The sequence below is a fragment of the Crocodylus porosus genome, unplaced genomic scaffold (assembly GCF_001723895.1).
Source record: "Crocodylus porosus isolate Cpor-Errol unplaced genomic scaffold, CroPor_comp1, whole genome shotgun sequence".
Lineage (NCBI taxonomy): Eukaryota > Metazoa > Chordata > Crocodylia > Crocodylidae > Crocodylus > Crocodylus porosus.
In genome coordinates this window covers 98184128-98202448 of record NW_017728931.1, presented here as the reverse complement: position 1 = coordinate 98202448, position 18321 = coordinate 98184128, and the positions used below count along the sequence as shown (strand labels likewise).

The window sequence follows — 18321 nt, the reverse complement described above, 5'->3', positions numbered from 1 at the left end:
CGGCCGGGCGCGCTGCGGTGCGCGGACTCCCAAGCCGCGACTCACTTTATTTTTTTCATCATTTCCGGATCATGAAAACATCCCGCTGGAGCTGGGAGCGGCTCCGGGGCGGTGGTTCTCCCTAGGGGCTGGGGCAGGGCGAGGAGGTGCTTAGCCCTCCCCCCCCAAAGCCCGGGACATCCTCGTGCCCATGCAGCTGAGCGGTGCCAAACACCTCCCGAAACGCGAGGGGGTAGCAGGGTTAGATGTGCCATGACTGTCTCCAGGACCCCCGCCCCCTCCCGCAGCTGGGACTCCAACCACGCACACTCCCTGTGCAAACGGCTCCAGGAGCAGAAATTGGGGGAGAAATATAAAAAAAAGAAGAAGAAGGCGGCTTTCATGCCTGAGGAGGGTTTGCAGCTGTAGCCTTTGGCAGGGATACAGTGGCACTTTTAAGAGGCCCAACCCCTGGCGCAGAAGTTGTTGGCTTGGGTTTGAAAAAACAGAAGTTCTTTTTCAGGTTCAGCCAGTTGGACCTAGTCAGGAAAGGTGACTCTCTCTTTGGAAGTTAAAAACGAGCCTAGGCCCCCTCGGCAAGCCAGAAGCCCCAAACCTTCAAGTGACCTCAAAGGCATTGACATCTGAAAGCAAACTTGCTGTTTAGCAGAGAGGATGCTGATGCGCACACGTCTTTGATGGTTTCTAAAACTTTGCAAAAACAACAAAACACAAACAAATGAAGATTAGCAGGGAAGAACCAGGCAAGAAACAAAAAAATATATAGAAACACAGCCCTAGAAGCACTTCCTTCCTTCCCCAGCACCTTTTCAGAAACCAAATGTACACACGTGTTTCCTCCAGAAAAGAAAGTCTTATCACAAAATTCTAATTGTCAGACTTAGGCCCTGATCCTGCAAATATGCATGTGGTTATCTTTACCACTGGGAGTGTCTCATTGCTTACCACTTCACTGGAGAAGTTCAGGCTCATAAAAGTATTTTTAAGAAATTGCTATATATAAAAATATAGCAAGTTATTTTTTGTAAGAATAAAAAAAAAAATCTCAGCAGTGACTTTTGTCATTTAAAGCCACAGTTTTCTTTAGAAGTCACTAGCAGGTCTTAGTCCAATATACCTGGCACTCATCTGTCAAAGCATCAAAGCACATGCACAGTTTTTCAAGGATTGAAAAAAAAAATCACTACAACCACAACAATCTTAGGTAAAACACAATTTTTAGTGTTTTGATGACTAGAAAAGGACATAATGCAGGTATTGCTGGCATAACACTTCTTTGTAACGCTTAAAACCCAAACACTGTGGGTCACAAACTGCTGGTGTTAGGAACCATTCTTATTACCCCAGCAAAGCACCATGCATTCTGGGGCTGAATCATATTCTAACTGACATCTACAGAGTTTTGCAACTGCCCGACAATAGAATTTCTGTGGTGCATTAGTCACCATTAAAATAGTATTTGCATTTGACACACTATGGTTTCTCTCTTCTTACATTAGGAAATTACTGGAATGTCTCCTTGCAGACACTTGAATGACAACTACTGTTAATAATTAATAGTGCTAGTACATAAGAATCTGACAGTAAATTTACTTAAGTAAAACTGATCAAACTAAAAATGAAAAAAATAAAAAGATCATTTACATTCAATTTTTTTAAAAATATTTTATAATAATAATATAAAGTGGATTACAAACACAACAAAATTCCAATATCTCTGTAAAACATCACAATACAATATAGCTGAATTGAAAAAGTTATATATGCAAGAAGTTAAGTAACAAATGTGCAATTACTTTTGGTGGCATGATATTATTTATCATTTTTTTCTATAAACATGTGCATAAGTATTTATGGAACTATGTGTATACATTTAACAAACAAAACAATCTAGATAATATTTTAAATGTGTGGAAAATGTTTTAGCCTGTAGCATCCCAAAGCACTTCATAAACTGTTTTTAGTACTTCCTAAACATTTGGAAGGGAGGGTACAAGCAACGAGGTAAGAAAAGAACTAACAATAGATAACACTTCATATATGAAAATCACAGTGCAGACGTTAAATAGTTATTTATTCTGACGTTTCCATGAATTTAATTGTAAAACAGACCACCATCATGCTTTCCTGAAAATAAGACTGTAAGATCAAGTGACTTACTTAAGGCCCTTAATGAGTTAGTGACAGAACCAGGGTTAAACCTGAGGCTTTTTGCATCTAAATTTGTACTTACTCCATACTATATAGCATATTACAAAACAGTGGGAAGATCAAAATTTTAGCCAACATAAAATTTTAGCCAACAAAATTTTAGCCAACACAAACTCCTCTTTCTAAAAAAAGGTGTCAGTCTCCCTGCAGAGCAAACAGATCTCATTTTTTAAATTTATCTTATCTGTACGATGCACACAGCAAACTTCACAGTATTCAGATTATCTTCCTCAAAAGATGTTGGAATAAGTCCACTATGCCAAGGTTCTAACATATGGCTGCAGGGAGCCTGCATTTTCTAGATCTGATGCATGGACTGGTAATCTATTATAACAGATTAAAATAAATGAATGAAAGCTAGAAAATTCTCAGTTGAGACTGCTATATTGTGATTAATTCAGCCCTGAGATAGCTCTAGGAAACTTCCCTGATGAGCAAGATAAGTTAAAAAGAAAACCAAAAGGTGAGAAAAAAATCAAAATCAGTTCAATGATGTATTTAATAGAGTATGTAGCAAGTAATATGTGAAGAAGAAAAATCCAATATCTTGAAGCCAGATGGTCCAGTTGTCATTGGTGATGGGATGTGCTAAGACATTTCATAGACATTTGAGCTGGAAGGGACCCTGGAGGATCATCGAGGCCAGCACCCTGCCCCAGGGGCTGGAAGTCAGCAGGGATCATAGGATCCCAGCAAGATAAGCATCCTGATGAGCATCCCTGATAAACTTATAGGTGGCTACCAGATCACCCCTGAGCCTGACTAGTGACCAGGATCAAAGATAACAAGAAGTCTTTTTAAATACATAGAAAGTAAAAAGAAGGCACCAGATAACATGGGGCCCCTGCAGGACACACTTGGCAATCTGGTGGTTGCACCAGACCAAAAAGCTGACCAGTTTAACGAAATAATTTGCCTCCATTTTTCTGAGCAGGGACCGGGACATCCCCCTCACCAGGATTCTGGACAGACTCGGGAGAGGCGCTACCAGGCCTAGGGTCAGGGAGGACCTAGTTAGGGAACTTCTGATGGGGCTGGATGTGTTTAAATCAGCAGGTTGCACCTTGTTCAAATTCACGGATGACACTAAGATGCGGGGAGAGATGGGCACGCTAGAAAGGAGGGACAGGCTACAACTAGATCTGGACAGATTACAGGGGTGGGTGAATGAGAATAGGATGGGATTCAACAGGGACAAGTGCAAGGTACTGCAACTAGGGAGGAAGAACCAGCAGCATACCTATAGCCTGCGGAACTCCCTTCTCGTCAGCAGAGAGGCAGAAAGGGATCTTGGAGTCCTTATTGATTCCAAGATGAACATGGGCTGCCAATGTGGGGATGCAGTCAGTAGGGCTAACTGAACCCTGTCATGCATCCACAGATGCATCATGAGCCAGTCCAAGGAGGTGATCTTCCCCCTCTATGCAACATTGGTCAGGCCGCAGTTGGAGTACTGCGTCCAGTTCTGGTTGCCACACTTCAGGAGGGTTGTGGACAGCACTGAAACGGTCCAAAGGAAGGCCACTTGCGTGATCAGGGGGCACCAGGGTAGGCCTGAACCCGCTCAGCCTCCACAAGAGAAGGCTGAGAGGGGATCTGGTGGCTGTCTATAAACTTACCGGGGTGACCAGCAGGAAATGGAAGAGGCCCTGTTCCCCTGAGCACTACCCAGAGTAACTAGGAATAATTGCCACAAGTTGATTCAGGCTAGACATCAGGAGGCGCTACTTCACAGTCAAGGCAGCTAGGATCTGGAACCAATTTCCAAGTGAAGTGGTGCTTGCTCCTACCCTGGGGGTCTTCAGAAGGAGGCTAGATAATCACCTGGCCGGGGTCATTTGATCCCAGCATTCTTTCCTGCCCATGGCAGGGGGTCAGACTTGATGATCTGCTCAGGTCCCTTCTGACCCTACCAACTATGAAACTATGAAGAATAAGTCAAGTCACTGCAATGAGGCAACATAAGAGGAATTTTTTTAACTATTGTAACCCCGGGCAGTACTCCAAGAGGTACCCCCTCTCCAATTGAAGGGATCAAATCAGGTGCACAAGCGCTGTGGGAGGTGTAGGGACTCTCCTCCCCCTACAGAGCAGAGCTAGACCACCAATGGGGACTTAACCATGTACCCTTTAATGAGAGAACAGTTACTGGGAACATAGGCATAAACCAGAGGATATAGGGGACACTACAATGCCCAAAGGGGGCAGGATTCAAGAAAGGTTAGACACTTACAATCATTGACAAAAGACAGGGTTAACAAAATATAAAACACAAACAGCAGAACAAACAATACCGGTTGATGAAATATAAAAGGCACAAAATACAAAGTGTCAAATAACAAGGAAAACACAATGACCCCTTTCCACTACAACAAGGATTTCTCCCTGTTACTTCACTCACCCCAGCTAGGGCTTGAAGTCAGATCTCTCACATGGTAGACAGAAACTGACACACAAGCACCAGTGCTGGTATTAGTCTAAGCTGCTAGGGGTCTTGACCATCCAGGAGCCCCAGTCTCATGTTAAGCTGCCTGGCCTGTTATTGGAGGAGCTGGAAGCAGGGCTGGGAACCTCTCAGGTCACTACTCAAATCCTTGCTGGAGCTGGGGAGCCTCTCCTGCTGGACAAACGCTGCGCTGCTGAGAGTCCAACTGCTGCCTGCAGGTCCTGCTCCTTCAGGCTCTTCTGGGGCAACTGCTCCCACCCCGCTGGCTCAGCTGTTGCCAGCTCTTCGACACTCCTTCCTCGCTGGTCTCTCCCCTGAGTCAGCCCACACTGCCCCTTTTATCCCCCTCTGGGTGACCCAAGGGGCCAATTAGGGGACATGGAGGGTAAGTCTCTGGGGCCTGATTGGTGAGGAAACGGAATCCCAAGTCCTTCAATCATCTTTTTCCCTTTCAAAACCCCTGGGCTAAGTCACTGCCAGCCAGCCCATCACACTATCATGTGGAAAAGACTTACCTCAGCTGGGCGAAGAGCAAAGCTGAGGTTGTCTCTTCCTAAGGCCTGTTCTCTTGCCCTCTAATCATGCATGTGGCTGTCCTCTGGACTCTTTCAAGCTTCTCCACATCCTTCCTGAATTGTGGAGCCCAAAATTGGATGCAATACTCCAGCTGTGGCCTCATCAAGGCTGAGTACAGCAGGAGAATGACATCCTAGGTCTGGTGTGAGATACATTGGTAAATGCAAACCAGAATTTTGTTCACTTTACCAACTGCGATATTGCATTGATGACTCATGTTCATCTTGTGGTCTATCATGACCCCCAAATCTCTTTCAGTCATGGTGCTAGTGAGTGCAGCACTGCTAAGCCTATAAGTGTGATATGGGATTTTTTTTCCCTGAGATGGAGCACCTTGCATTTCTACATATTGAATGCCATCAGGTTTTCATTCGCCCACCTTGTGAGCCTGTTCAGCTTGGCCTGGATCACCAGCCTATCCTCAAGTGTGGATACTCTTCCCCAAAGTTTGGTGTCATCAGCGAGCTTGGCCAGAGCACTTCTGACACCAGCGTCCAGGTTGTTTATGAAGACATTAGAGAGTACAGGTCCGAGAACAGAGTCTTGGGGAACACCACTGGTCACTGAGTCCAATGTTGATTTAGTTCCATCAACTCCCAGTCTCTTGGTCCAACCTCAGAGCCAATTCCCCAGCCATTGGACTGTAGTGTAGCTGAGGCCACAGTTGCCCAATTTTTCCATGAGGACATCATGGAACACCAGGTCAAAGGCTTTTTTTAAAGTCCAAATATATGATATGACTTCCAAGAGAGGTGGTGCTGGCTCCTACCCTAGGGGTCTTTAAAAGCAGGCTGGATGAACACCTTGCTGGGGTCGTTTGACCCCAGTACTCTTTCCTGCCATGGCAGGGGGTCAGACTTGACGATCTGCTCAGGTCCCTTCTGACCCTACCAACTATGAAACTATGATATCAACCTCTTCCCTTTTGTCCAGCTGATCTGTTACCTGGTCATAGAAGGAAATGAGATTGCGCAGGCAAGACCTACCCACAACAAACCTGTGCTGGCTATCCCTCAGAATGTTACCTTCCGTTAGCCTGTCAAGAATGGTTTCTTTGCTAATTTTTTCCAAGATTTTTCCAGGGACTGAGGCCAAACTGATTGGTCTGTGGTTTCCTGGATCTTCTTTCCTCCCTTTCTTAAAGATAGGCACCACATTGGCCCTCTTCCAATTTTCAGATACTTTGCCCAATCACAAGTTCTTAAATATCCTTGCCAGTGGCTGCATTATGATGTCTGCCAGTTCCCTTAGCACTTTTGGGTGCAGTCTATCTGGACCAGCTGATTTGTTGGTATCCAGCCTCTTAAGGTGCTCCGTCATAAGATCTATGCTAATGGTGGGCATATATGCACCCTTACCCTGGTCATTCCACATCATGTTAGGCAGGGTGGTCCCTTTTGGCTGGTGAAAAAATAACACAAGATAATCGTTAAGCAGATTGGCTTTTCCCTGGGTGTTAGTTATCAGCTGCCCCAACTGATTTAACAGGGGACCAATGTTGCCCCTTTTTTTTCTTCTGACTCCCCACATATCTGCAGATGGACTTTTTATTGTCCTTGATTCATGTAGCCAGTTGGAGTTTAGTTGCAGCCTTGGCTTTCCTAGTTTGCTCCCTAGAGGTGTGGACCACAGTAGGATACTCCTCCTTAGTGGTGTTTCCTGTCTTCCATCCTTTATAAGCCTCTCTTTTTAGACATAGGAGGTCCATGAGTTCCCTGTTGAGCCAAGGGTGTTGTTGAGCCCTTTTACCACCTTTCCTATGGGTTGGGATGGACCTCCCTTGTGCTTCTAGGATCACTTCCTTAAGGAGCAACCACTCATCATTAACTCCACTCCCTGTCAAATCATGGCCTCTCAGGGCCTCAACAACAGGCCTCCTGAGCTTATGAAAATCAGCTTTCCAAAAGTCGAGGATTACTGAATTGCTGACTGACTTACCAGCTTTTTCATGGATAGTGAAAGTGATCAGCTCATGGTCACTGTCACTCAGCTTCCTTTGATTGTTAGGTCACTGATTAGATTATCCCCTTTGGCCAGTACCAGGTCCAGCAGTGCCTTACCTCTTGTTGGCCCGTAAAATTCTTGACAGGTAGAGCCCATCCACACATGTGAAGAAGATTTGAGACTGTTTGGATTTGGCTAAGTGCTTTTCTCATGAGATGTCTAGGTAGTTGAAGTCTCCCATGACAGCCATGCACCAAGAACATGCAGCCTCAGCCAGCTCCCTGGCAAACTGGAAATTCTAGTTCCTGATTTGGAAGTCTGTAGAAGACTCCTACCATTGTATCCCCTTCACCACGTTCCCCAAATATTCTAAAGGGTCTCCAGTCATCATTAGCTTCCAATCTCAGCTTGTAGAGACGTCTAGCTCTCCCTCACCTAGAAAGCTACACCCCTGCCCCTTTTTTCAGCATGAAATCTCCTGTACAGTGTATAGCCTCTTATACCCATAGTGCAGTCATAGGAGGAGTCCTACCCGGTCTCCGTTATCCCTGTGAGATTGTAGTCATTTTTGTTTAGCAGAAGGACCAGTTCCTCCTATTTATTCCCCAAACTCCAGGCATTAGTGTACAAGCAAGAAAGTATGCTGTTGGAGGACTAGGCTTCCTTGCACTCATGGAGAACCTCTCTTCCTGGGATGGGTAGGAGTGGGTTCCCTTGAGCATCCCAACCTGCTGATTTTGCAATTCATTTTGGTGAGCTTGCTCTGGTAGTTGTCCTCCCATCCCCCAGCAAGCTTAGATTAAAGCCCAATCAAACAGGCCAGCCATTCTGGCTGAGAAGAGCTTCTTTCCCAGTGGAGTGAGGTGGAGGGCATCTCTTCCCAAACTCATTTTGGGCCTGGCTCCAGAGCGAGACACACCAGCAGAAGCCTATTGTACCCCTGTGAGGCCTGGGACCCCCAGAACCCCCAACAGGACCCCAGTGGACCCCAACCCTGAGCCCCAGAGCAGCTGGGAGCTAGGTGGGCCTGCAGTGGATGGGTGTTAGTTCATCTGCAGGGCAGCTGAGAAGAGCTGAACAGGATCATACCCACCCTGACTCCTACTTGGCCCAGGCCCCCAGGGAGCCACATGACCGGTGCTACCCAGTGCGTGAGATGGGAAGGAGCAGCACTCACCTGTCCCCTTCTCTGGTGGGGGCATGGCATGGAGTTTGCACAACTCCTTAGGGGGCTGGGCTAAATAGGAGCCAGGGGGAATGCAACCCTCCTCAGCTCCACTCAGCTGAGTCCTGCTCCCAAGTAGTGACCCCCCACCATGGACCCCACCTACGTCCTGGCTCTGTGCTAGGAGTGAACTCGGGGTCCGCCAGTGTCTTTGGCTCTCAGGGGTCCAATGGGCTTGCATCCATGCACCTCCACCAGGGAGCTGTCTCAACTGTATAACTATGAAAGCATAAACATAATATAAGCATAGCTATTATCCTTGACAAATGCCTTTTCAAACTTGAACACTTCCACCAGTGAACATTCTACAACTTCCCTGGACAGTCTGTTCCACTGCCTCACTGTTCCAACAATGAAGTTGTTCCTGATATCCAATTTAAATCTATGTAGCTGCAATTTCAAGCCATTGGTCCATGTAACAGGTTGCCCTCCCCAATGCCATCTTCCCTGTTAATCCACGCCTTACATGGGGCACCCTTGGAGTCTTCTTTAAGGTTCTTATGTCCTGCTCTCTACTCCCCTGCCACGTCTTGATGGAAATTATTATGCTGAAGTTCTTGTAAGCAGGAACACTGCCTATTGTACTTCATATGTTGGGGCCTTTTGCCTACCTGGGCCTTGACCCCGGTCTTTTTCTGGCTAGGCCTCCCTATCTAAACCCACCAAACAGGGTTTGACTCCAAGGCTCTAGCCTTTCAGTGCTTTGGGGCTTGTGGCCCTCTTTTCTGCTCCAATCTGGAGCCAGGCCTCCCTTGCCCAGAGGCCTGGACACCAGCCCCACAGCCAGGCCACTGGCCACCAGCCCCACAACCAGGGGTTTGCAAGTTTAAAGCCAGGCAATGGCCCCAAACTCATGTCATCTCAGTCCAAGAAACTAAATAAAATTGCACCTCAGGTGCACCAGACCACCCCTGCCTTTTAAGATCAGGCCTTCTATGCTGGGGTCAGTGCCCCCCAAAATCCTACACCCACACTGGTGCTGGGGCCTATGTACCCCTAAACTTTAGGGTCTAAAGGCTGCGCCCTCACTGGCACCGGGATCTGAGCCCCCCAAAAAGCCACGCCCTCGCTGGCGCCGGAGTCTGAGCCAACAAAAAGCCGGGACCTCGCCAGCATCGGGGTCTGATCCCCCAAAATGAGGCCTCCTCCTTCCCCTGATAGCCTCACCCAAACCACCGGTGTTATTCAAAAAATATATATATGTATGAACAGTCCTGTCCATGGGCAATAACTGGCACCCAAAAATGTGATTAAAGGCAGTATGCCAGCTTACATTTATGCAGGGTTCATGCTTCGGCTCCCCACCATTGGCTACAGCCTTTCTTCTGGGGTTGCTGACGTCCCTCTGGGGTCCTTCGTAGTTCCCCTCCTCCAGCCTTTGGACAGCTCACCAAGCCTCTCTGTGGAGCTCTGAGAAGCACTCCTTTCCCTTTGGCTGCTGGCCCCTACTGATGCTCTGCCCAGGGATTTTATAGCCCTGACCTGCTGCTTCTAGTCAGCTGACTAGCTGGCCAGGCTTAGTATTCAGGCCCCTCCTTACCGGCATTCTGTGCCCAGAAAGTTCTGGCCTTAAAGGGGCAACCTGTCTTCTGGTGACAGGGCTAGGGTTCCCTGTTACAGTCCACATTCTGTTCTCTGAAGCAAGAGAGAAAAGGTGTTTTCCCTGTAAAACTGCTGCTATGGATGCATCCCAAAACTGCATTCACCTTTTGTGCAGCCGCATCACATTGCAGACTCATATTGACACCCAAATCCTTCATCCAGCCAGGTGTCACCCATTTTGCATTTGTATTTTTTATTCTTCTTCTTGAGGTATAGCACCTTGCTTTTGTCAGCATTGAACTTCATCCTGTTAGTGCCAGCCCAGCTTTCCAATCTGTCAAGATCCTTCTAAATTGTGCACCTGTCTTTCAGTATATTCATAATCCTTCTTAGTTTTGTGTTATCTGCAGATTTGTTTGAGAAGCTCTCAAAGCCAGTATCAAAATCATTGATAAACACATTGAACAGCACTGTGCCTAGGTAAGACACCTGTGGGAGTCCACATGAAACCTCCTGCAATTCTGATATGAGTCCATTCATAATTACACTTTATTTGTGGCTATTGAGACAATTGTCTATTAATCTAATAGTACTTTTGTCTAGCCCACATTTCTCCATGTTGTTTATGAGACTGTCATGTGGGACCTTGTCAAAAGTCTTGCTGAAGTCCAGGTACACTATATGTAAAGGATTCCCTTCATCCACCCAAGTAGTTCCTTTGTCAAAGGAGATGAAGTATTTTTGACAAAATTTGTTCTTAATAAATCCATGTGGGCTGCTTGTGATCAGCCTTTCCTCCTTCAGATGTTTGGAAATGGGCTTCCTTATGATATGCTCTGTTGCACCACGTAACCGGCGTAGCCCTTGACCTGCGAGCCTGGGTTGGCATGACCGGCTTGGCACAGAAGGGACTGATAACTGGACAGGTGGGGATTAGCGGTGAGGAGGAGTCAGGTCACTTAAGCGTATTAGTTATAACAAAGGTTTATTGTACTTACGCTACAGATGGTCGTAGCATAGGCAGGATAGCTGGCTTTGTTCAATTACAGTGCATGAATAAGAAACAAACTAGAGGGGTCTGTTGGTTCACGGGGTTCTTGAGCCGAGCCCTTGCTTTCTACCCTGGTGTCGAAGCCTGGGATAGGTGCAGCTGCCCGACTCAATAGTCCCAGAACTGGTCAACAACTCATATAAGGAAATGTACTTCGATCAACCTTCCGAGAGCTCTTTGACAAAACGATCAGACAAACCAGTGAACGAGATACGCCACATGAAGAACGGCTGGTGGGGAGAAGGTGTCTGCAGGTGGCCAGTCTGCTGATGATCTCTCCAAGATGTGCGCGTGGAGTTCTCCGCTTAATGGCGGAATCTGCTCTTATTTATAGTCAGCAATGACCGATCACCTCATGCCAATTGTGAATAATTATTGATTGCCAATTACATTTTTGCACCAGTGACCTAGATACATATTCAAATGACCTAGATACCTATGCATTTGACCCAGATACATTATTCATCTGGCTGCCCTCAGCGGGTTCAAAAGGTTAACCTTATGATTGGCACCTGCAATACTTATCATTGCAGACAACAAGCTCCTTAAGGAGAACAAACTTTTAACAAACTCCAACTGCAATGCTGCTTTTAGCAAAGAAATAAAGGCTACTAGTGCTGAGGGGTCTTTATGGCCTGTGTCCTTACTAAATTATTATGGTCTTTTGCTTTGCTGGCATCGGCACTCTAACCGACAGGTAAAACTCAGACATGACATGCTCCAGCACCTTCCCCAGTACTGAGGTGAAGCTAACTGGCCTGTAGCTCCCCAGGTCCATCTTGAACTCTATCATGTTGTGGTCACTGTCACTGAAATTACCTTTCATATTCTCAACAATTCCTGCCTATTTGTAAGCAGCAAGTCTAAAAGTGCTTCCCCCCAGTTGGCCTTTCTACCACCTAAAAGGGGTTTTCAACCTTTTTTAATAAGTGTACCCCTGGTGGCCCCCTTTTTACTAACTGTACTCCCCAGGGGGCCAGATGCAGAGCAGGAGTGTGGCAAGAGGCAGTAGCACAGCATCTGTCCAGCCCAGGTCTCACCCCGCCCCAGCCCTGCTCCTGAGAGGCAGCGGTGCACAGTGGCAGTGTTTCATCCCTGCCTGCCTTGGTGTACCTCCTGGGACGTTTCCAAGTACCCCCAGGTACCAAAAACTAGCCTCAACAGAGCCCAAGAACTTCCTGGATTTCTTGTGCGCTGTCTTGTTTCCCTCCAAGCAGATATCCTGGTAATTAAAGTCCCCCATGAGAACCAGGTCCTGCAATTTGGAAATTTGGTCAGCTGTTTACAGAAGACCTCATCCACCTCTTTCAACTAGTTTGGTGACCTACAACAGATATTCACTATAAGGGGCAGTGAGGAAATTTACACTTGAAAAGAAAAGACCAGCAGTGAAAATTAAGGCAAGTGAAGTGGGTACTGAAGAGGGATTTGAAGGATAGCAGAGATACCTGGTATAAGAGAGGAACGCATCTGGATTTCAGTATCCAAGGCCTAGTTCACCCTCAAACTGTTTCCAAAATGGTCTGAAATTCCTCTAAGGCTTGACTAAAAAGCCCTTTGCCTAAAATTTCTGTATCCCAGAATGAAGCAAAGAGAGTGATAAGTGTTTGAACATAGGGCAGACAGCAGTGCCCTAGCAAGGTGGAGGGTGGGGGGATGAGTGGGGCAACTTCACCAGACAGCAAAGTGAAGGGGCACCAACAGGTCTTGCCCAGCCAGGGCACCTCTCGGGACGGAGCTGCGAGCAGCTCATTTGGGTGATGGGGGCAAGACATGAGAAGGGTGGCTCTCACTGCTGTGTGCACTCTTAGGCAAGCATAGAGGGGTGTATGCCCCCTGGATCTGTGCATGGGATGAGGGCAGGCTGGGTTTTGCCTCAGGTGCCAAACTTCATTGCTACAACACTGACAGGCAGGGTAGCATTTCAGGGCACAAGTGCTCCAAGAAGTGGGGGTGTGGAGAAGGTGGCACTTTAATTAGAGTGACTCCAGCAGACTTGATTACCATGAATCTGTTGCACTGCGCTGTAATTACAGCACATTGGAGCAGCCTTAATGCATGTGTGCACTCTCAGAGACTAACTGGTTCATAGAGACATGAACTTTCATAGACAACAACCTTTTGGCAACTGTGATGAAAGGTGCCTTACGTGGGGGTTCCCCGAGTGATGCACTATCCGTCCAGCGCGGGGGCTTCTCCCCTCAACTCATCTGCCATGACTTGTTGTTATTAGATAAAGGGGGTGGGGTTCAGTGGAGCTCTTCCTGGGGGCGGCAGTACTCACTGTTCGGGTGTGATGTTCCACAGGGCTCCACCTTCCCTACACCCCGTCCACTCGCCAACTGGATGGGCGCCAATAATGTGGTTTGGTCATGCTTGATCGACCCCTGCTTGCCTAGAGGGGAAATCCGCATTCATACGGATTCCATTGGACTTGCCAGGCTGCCCCAATGAGTAGCCTTTCTGTTGTGGAGACTGGCAAGCTGAACTTGAGTTGGCTGGTGCCCTCTTCAGCACCTCTGGGTCAGGCACTTCTGGTCTTGTGCCTATTCTCTCCTTTTCTTTTTGTCAAAAGAAATAGACCCCTGGGGAGGAGAGGGGTGTGGAGTTGCCTCCTTCCTCCCAGCCTCCTACAGGGGGATGAAACACCTCCCCTGCTCTGCCTGCCAGCGTTGAGCCATCTACGCTGCTCCTGTCCACTGCAGGTGCCTCTGCACATCTGGCGCACTCCTCACCAGCATGTTCCCTCTCTCTCCCCACCTCCTGGGTTCTGGTGGGGCTTTTAAATCTTCCTGTGGTGGCCGTTCTGGCCGCTGCAATTGGTTCAGCTTTTCCCCACCCAGGGAACAGCTGATTAAACAGCCGGTGCAATGCTGGATTGCGCTGCCATGGTTTCTGCTCTGGCTCTGGCTGCAACCCTAGAGGTAAGTCCCCCCTGCGGGGGGGCCATTTATGGGTTTTGGGGCCCGTGGGGACTGCCCTCTCCCCTTTGGGAGCTTGTGGGGGCGTCTCACCGCCACAGCAACCTATTCATAATGTAGGTTGTTATCTATAAGAGCTCACATCCTTCTGAATCAGTTAGTGTATAAAGTGATACCCAACCTTGCATTCTGCCTCACTTCAAATTAGCATAGCTAATAGGGCTGTGTGAAGCTTCGGTCCCTGATTTGATTCGGTGGAGATTCGACAGCCAAATATCCAAATCCAAATTGAATTAGAGGACCCTTTAATCTTTCTGAATTGAATTGGAACCCTCCTAATTGATTTGGAGACATTCAGAGATTCAGACATAAAGAGAGCTTTAAATGTTTTTTCTACATACCTCTAGATAGCAGGGGCTCATGAATGCTGAGAGGTGGGGTGCATGGAGCATCCCACAGAAGTGCAGGGGGCTTCCCAGTGCGCTCAGCAGCAGATCTGGAAGTGGATCAGAAGTACTTCTGGTACACTTCTGGGTCCACTGGGGGGCTTGTTGGGGGGCCCCTCTGGCTTGGTGACTGGTGCCTCCTGGGTCTGAGGGGGGGGAGGCATCTGGGGTCCCCCTGCAGCTAATCCTCATGTACTGTTATATAACATTACATAACGTTACTTCCATCTGATTTAGTGCCCTCCATGAGAAGGCACCCACTGCCCTTGCTACAATACTGATGTTATTCCATCATGCTATACACTAATCTTGGTCACAAAATTGCATGTGATTGTCATTCTCATTCCCAACCCTTCCCCCTTATTTTTTTGACATTCTCCTTTGCTATGTCAATGGAGTAGTGATAACGTAGCACCTCTGAAAGTAAAGACCTATTGTTTTTATGTGATTCATAGATTTTTATTGTTAGATTTTAAAGACCAGATGGGACCACTAAAACTTCTCATCTGGCATTGTATACAGGGATGGAAAGAAGGGGCATACCACTATAAGTCCCATACTAAAATGATGTCCTTAATGCTTATATAGTATTGTTATTTTACGATTAACATCAGTTTTGTATGAGCTGATTCTCCACTCCTTACTCATGCTGAGTTGTGCACACATACACACAAACTTTTGTCTCAAGCCTAACCTGGATTTCATTTTTCAGCTATATTGAAGTTATATTTGGTGCAGCTGCAAAGAACTGAAAAGGGCCTAAGCAACTTTTCCATGGCTTGTTTTAACCATATATAACCACTGGCACAACCTGAAGCCACCTAGGGGCTCGTGTAATTATACTAACCATAACTGTCCACAGGAATCTTTACACTGAATGAGCACCAGGGAGAGATTTGTGTACTACATAACATCCATTCCCATGAACGTCTGACCATTTCCCACCCCCAGCATGCACCCCACGAGGAGGGAAAAATAAGTGGTATAACACAGACTATGACAGTGCTTTTCCCCCTGAGGAATGTTTTCTGGTAAGATTTGTCCACCACTTTCAGGTGCTGCCTTCAGACAGTGACTGAGGATTAAATTCAAATTGTTTTGTGAAAGGTAGAAATATTTCCAAGACATTATTTATTTTCTAACATGTTCAGCAAAGGTTTAATTTAAGAAACGGTGACTTACAGTGTAAAGCAAAATAAAATATTAGGAGATTAATTCATAGTAGATACAACTCCAGTGAAGTCACAGGAGTTGTGTGAGATTAATTTAACTCAATAAGCTTTACTCTACTTAGAACAAAATAGATCACATGGCATGGTTTATGGAAGTTTCAACTATTTCTTAGCAAGCTCAAGCAAGTAGTTCACTCAAGCAAGTAATAGATCTCATGTGAAAAGGGAATAGATCATATACTGAAGCATGCAAACTGACATTTCATCACAACAAAATGTCAACTAGTAATTCATTATATTCCCACAAACAAATGAAGAAGAATTATTCAAGAATCAGGTAAAACTGGGTTGGGTTGCAAAAATTTGACCTCTACTTTCCTCAGCTTTCAGGTGTTCACTTTACATTACAGCTTTTAGAGGTTGTCAATTAGAAGCTTTCATTTCAATAACAGTCGTGTTTTAGACATTTTAAAAATCCTTTTAAAACTTTTTGAGGATTTTTTCTGATCCCTTCTTGATTATTTTAGGAACTTTAATATAAAAAATTATTGAATTTGCTAGTTGACTGGGATAGGAACTAGCAAGTAATCAGTAGCAAAATCATGCACATGACTACATATGAAGTACCATTACTAGCAGAAAGTAAACAAATGGACTAAACTAGAAAAAAAATCCTTACCTGTATGTTTCAGTTACTGTAATACAAGATGATGTCTCTATAACAATCAGAAGAAAATTGAGACGGAAGTGTTATTTTTAAGTTTATGGCATTCCTTTCACTTTTGTAACTCAGAACAAAATTTGGATATAGTGTCATTTAACATATGTATATAATACACATGTGTATGCAATTTCAAATACACATAACAATTACATTGCATTTTCTCCTCAATATCATACTAATAATTTGTTAATATCAAATAAAGCTAGCAAAAGTACTATACACAGAATTCCACAAAAAAAATTTCCATATAAAAAGACTACCTATTCAACCCTTCCCAAAATATTAAAATGCAAAATATATAAAATATGCCTGTTCTACAAATAGAATGAATAATGCATTGGAACAGAATACTATGTGGTATATTACTACGTTACATCAGAATATCACATCAAGGGACCCATAAAGGTTTAGTTAAGTTTTTTTGTGTGTTATTCTTAATATGCATTCATAACATGCACCATAATATCTCCTTCTGAACGGTTATAGTGTATGCTATGAATGGGTATTAACAATACTATGCATTCTGTATTATGGATTCATAATATAGAATGCTCTTAGTTACATATTGTGTATTATTCCTAATACATATTCAGAACATATCTTGTAACAGCTCCTTTGGAACCATTAATGTGTATGCTGCGAATGCGTATTAACAGCAGAATTCATTTGCATATTATGAGTCCATAATATTCAATGCATAGTAAAATCTTTGATAAAAAGTAGTTGCTATACATACACAGAGAAGTTCACTCATGCTTCTTGCTCATATCTCTGCCACTTTGCCAGGCTGCTTCTCACTTCTGTGCAATTCATGAGGAAACCAGTTCTTAAATGTCATAAAACAATGTACTACATTAATGAAATACATTTCATAAAGTTATTTACTTTCTTTCATTCATCCTTTTACAGTTATGCCCAGGTTTCTAAAAATGTTGGCCTCACATTCTGCTGCTGAATGTATATTTAGGCATATGAAAGTCATATATAAATAGAGGTCATTAAAACACTTTTCAAACAAAAAAAAATGCTTTTTGACCAAAAAACATCCTATGACAAATTTTGAATGTAATGATTTTTTTCATTCATTCCATAATTGTTTGCCTAAACTCCTTTTTTTCCCTTCAACCATCCATACACATAGATCTTCCAGATTCAGAGGATGGAACTCATGGCACAAAATTGTATGTGTAAGTGGGGTGTAGTGGCAGGATGATTAAACCATCTCATTATAGAACCAGAGTTACAAATTCACACTCTGCTCCTATCTTGTGCTAAAAGCTATCCATAGTTAACCAAGCTGAAAAGGGGTACCTGGTCATTCAAGTTATGTCAAGGGCTGTGAAAGGCAATTTCACATATACAATCCAAGCTCGATGGCTTGTTTAGCTATATCTCTTTCAATATAACAGCATTATTATCAATAAGGTGCCATTAATACTATGCTAACACCAGTCTGGTGAACATATGCAAACTGCATGTTGGCAATTGCACTGTTCCCTTTACAAAGCAATATGGGCTACATTGTAGGCCTGTGCGAAGTGGCTAATATATGCTTCAGATTCAGATTCAGCCAATTTTCAGATGTCCAAAGATCTTTCCAGACATCTGCTGGGAAGAGCAGTCAGCCAGGTCTGACCGCTCACATAAGTTCCTAGCCATAATTTAGGACCTCCTTCAAACCCAGGAGGTATACAGCCCCACCAGGGGAGATGCCTTGTTGGACCTGGTGCTGGCCATGGGAGACGACCTGGTGAGGGGGCTGTGGGTGCTCGACCACCTGGGTGACAGTGATCATCGCCTGCTGGAATTCACCATCCAGCTCAAGGTGGCAAAGGCCTACAGCAAGGCAGCAGCCCTAGATTTCAGAAGGGCGGACTTCAATGAGCTAAGGAGAATAGTTGGGGAAGCACTGAAGTCCCAGAGGGGAGGGGATCAAGGTGTCCAAGGAGAGTGGTCGCTCCTTAAGGAGACGATCCTCCAAGCCCAAAGGGAGGTAATCCCAACATGGATCAAAGGGAGCAGGAGGGCACATAAGCCCCCATGGCTCACCAAAAGCATCCAGG

The 18321-nt window shown here is 45.3% G+C and overlaps 1 protein-coding gene across 1 annotated transcript in view; it reads right to left on the bottom strand.

The window, feature by feature from the left end:
* The window catches only part of MDFIC (MyoD family inhibitor domain containing), a 96415-nt gene that overhangs the window by 28961 nt on the left and 49133 nt on the right, over nucleotides 1-18321 (bottom strand). The window lies entirely within an intron of this gene.